Here is a 3,814-nt window from a genome sequence, read left to right on the forward strand (position 1 = left end):
AACACCCAAACCTCACAGTCTTCTTTAATTCCAGCCAACAAGAGTCCCTTGGCTGTGTGATGCGGTTCTTACATGGAATTGGCCATCTGGTCCAAGCCTATAGCAATCAGTTGTGAAGTTTCCTTTCTGTAAGCTTGGCTCCCTCTTCTCAGACCTGAAATGGGAGGCCTTAGCCTAAACGATCTCTCAGAGACTATCCTCCTAGGGAGGGGGAGGGGGAAGGGGGGAGGAGGGGGGAAGGAGAGGAGGAGGGGGAGGGGAAGGAGGAGGGGGAGAGGGCAGGGGGAGGGCCCTCTTTTTTCTGGCATCCCTTCTGGCATCCCTTGGCCAAGGTTTACAGCAGCCCAGAGAGAACAGTGGGAAGAAGATGGGCCTGGAAGCCGAGGACCCAGGTGCAGAAACACTTCCTTCCAAGCTTTGCGTTGAATTCCCTCATCACTGCCCCATATCTGGTTCTGACCATCAGGCCTCCTTAATCAATCAGAGGAGTCAGAACCGGCTTACTCTGTGGTTTACGCTGGCTGACAGGAAGGGTGTTGGGCCTGCAGCCCCACTCGAGGTGGGTGCACAGCTAATTTCCTCAATCACCTCAAGTCTTCCTTCCAAGCTGCTTCCCACGACCAAGCGAGGGCAGCCACTGGGCATAGCTGGAAATGGTACGCGCCAGCCCTCAACTTCTCTTCATCTGATCAGTTCTTCCTTAAGTCACCTTCTGTAAACAACAGGACTGCACCCTCGTGAGAGAAGTGACTTGGCTCTAGCTTTTCAATGTCATCCACACCAGGAGACACATTGCTCAGCCTACCCCTTACTCATTTGGAGCCATTCTCTAACAGCAGAATGAACCCCAAAGTCACCTGTAGCACTTTCTCTGTACTAAAGGGTGTCAAATGCTAGACATTTGAAAAACCTTCTTGAAAAAGCCTCCTGGGTGCTGGACTGGGAAGGCTGGCTGAGTCAATGCACAGACTAATGAAGCACTGACCACTTTCAAAAACAGGAAACTGAAAGGTGAGTGTGGTCAAAGAAGGAATGGGACTGATGGGAAGGCAAAATGGCAGTCCTCGCCTCGAATCTTGCCAAGACACCAGTCCAGGTGTGTATGCTAGGGTTTGGAACTGCCACATGGGCTCTGAAAGCCATCTACCATATCCTTTAGTATCTTTTCTTTTTTCAGGGCAATGAGGGTTAAGTGACTTGCCCAGGGTCACACAGCTAGTAAGTGCCAAGTGTCTGAGGCTGGATTTGAACTCAGGTCCTCCTGAATCCCAGGCTGGTGCTTTATCCACTGAGCCACCTAGCTGCCCCCTTGAGTGTATGTTTTTTTTTTAAGTGGGGCAATGAGGGTTAAGTGACTTGCCCAGGGTCACACAGCTAGTAAGTGCCAAGTGTCTGAGGCCGGATTTGAACTCAGGTACTCCTGAATCCAGGGCCGGTGCTTTATCCACTGCGCCACCTAGCCGCCCCAAGTGTATGTTTTTAACAGGACTCTTGTTTACCTTGCTTTCTTGAGGGGGAGAGATGGGAAGGGAGGGAGAAATGGCTTATCTTCATTTGAAACTTAAATAATATGTTTTTAAATGGGTTTTTGCCATTTTACTTCCTGAAATCTCCTTACCACAGCCTCAGTCTTCATCATCCCTATTCATTTCCCCCAACAAGGATTCCACCACCCTGTTGGGCTACTTCCTGTAGTCTTATTGCCACCCTCTGTTTTTCAGCATCCTGTTATACATTGTCTTCCCCTATTAGACTGTGAGTTACTTGAAGGTGGACTGTCTGATTTGCTTTGATATGGATTCTTAGTTATGGGCAGCTTGTGGTCCGTTACAGTGCTTTGTAATTTTCTCAAAGCAATCCAACCTGTTCTCTTCCTCCTGGCCCATGTGTGTCATCTGTCCCAGATGGACATACTATCACACATCATTTCAGATGCATGTTGAAGAGTGAGCAATGGACATTCTTCAGCCATTTGGTCTTTCTTGTGTGTATGGACAGACTGTTCTCTTATAGGTAAGTGGGCAGTGACTTTCACTTTTTTTCAAATAATTAACATTTTTATTTAAAGTTTTGAGTTCCAAATTCTATCCGTCCTTACCTCCCTCCTCTCCCCCATCCCTGAAGCAGTAAGCAATCAGATCTAGGTTATGCACGATGACTACCACTTTTCAAAATAAGAAATACAAACCACATAGAAAATGCTCTATCTCTGATAGTAATACAAGAAACGTACATTAAAACAACTCGGGGGGGGGGGGGGGCAGCTAAGTGGCGCAGTGGATAAAGCACCAGCCCTGGATTCAGGAAGACCTGAGTTCAAATCAGACACTTGACACTTACTAGCTGTGTGGCCCTGAACAAGTCACTTAACCCTCATTGCCCTGCAAAAAACAAAACAACAACAACAACAAAACAACTCTGTGGCTTCATCCCACACCCAGAAAATTGATCGAGATCATAAAAGAGTCAATGATAGAGAGGCTGGGGGAAGTCAGGCACATGAATATATTGTAGGTAGAACTGCTTTCCATTCCAGAAAGTAGCATGGATTTATTCTTAAAAGGTGATTAAAATGTTCACAGCCTTCAGTTCAGATATTAGGGTTAAATACAGGTTAGAAGTCAAAGACAGAAAGGAAGGTCCCAGACCCACCAAAAAAATCATAGCAGCAATTTCTGTGGTACCAAAGTAACTGCCTATCAGATGTTGGTTGAACAAACTGTAGCACATAAATATAATTGAATATCATTGTACCATGAAGCCATAAATATGGGAAATTTTGCACAACAAGGGAAGAATTGTATGAAATGATGGAGAGCCAGGTAAAAAGAATCAGGAAATATATATAGATTTGGATATTATAATGATTGGAGTGACGCCACCTGCTGGAGAGTGACTGTAGGAAAGCTCCACCATGAGGAGAAGGCATCTGAGGGCAGGTCCTTGGTGTTTGCTCGTGGGTGCTGTCTATCAAAGCTACCAGCCAATTAGTTTGGAGCTGTGTGTGCATGTGGTTGGGGAATGTTCCCAGTTTCACAGGAAGCGTTGGCTCCTTTTTTTTTTTTTTTTTTTTTTTTTTTTAGTGAGGCAATGGGGGTTAAGTGACTTGCCCAGGGTCACACAGCTAGTAAGTGTTAAGTGTCTGAGGCCGGATTTGAACTCAGGTACTCCTGACTCCAGGGCCGGTGCTCTATCCACTGCGCCACCTAGCTGCCCCTACGTTGGCTCCTTTTTGTTCCTGACCTTGCCATGGCAGGTCAGATGCTGGGGTCTCTTAGAAATAGTTAGATTTTTACCTTTCTCTCTGATCCTAATGCTCTTTATTTTTTGTTTTTGTTTTTGTTTTTTGGTGGGGCAATGAGGATTTAGTGACTTGCCCAGGGTCACACAGCTAGTAAGTGTCAAGTGTCTGAAGCTGGATTTGAACTCAGGTCCTCCTGAGTCCAAGGCCAGTGCTTTATCCACTGCGCCACCTAGCTGCCCCCTAATGCTCTTTAATAAATACTTAAACACTTAAATACTCTTGCTAAAGCTTATAATTTATTGGGGACCACTCATTAGATATTTTAGACAGACTAGCTAGATTTTTAGCTCCTTATAATATAGATTTGGATTTAGTTAGAACTAAGAAAATGTAAAGGAACTCCAAAGGGAATTAAAGTCAGAATGAACCAAATGACTAGTGTGGAATCCAGAGATTCTTCTGACTTCAGATTCTCAATGTGTCCAGGGTCATGGACAGACAGTTGCTTCTTTTCTGCAAAGGAGAGATATGAGGGGGTTGAGGGAAGAATATATAGGTGTATAGAGTAGA

Source organism: Dromiciops gliroides, chromosome X (assembly GCF_019393635.1).
Source record: "Dromiciops gliroides isolate mDroGli1 chromosome X, mDroGli1.pri, whole genome shotgun sequence".
In the NCBI taxonomy this organism is placed as follows: Eukaryota; Metazoa; Chordata; class Mammalia; order Microbiotheria; family Microbiotheriidae; genus Dromiciops; species Dromiciops gliroides.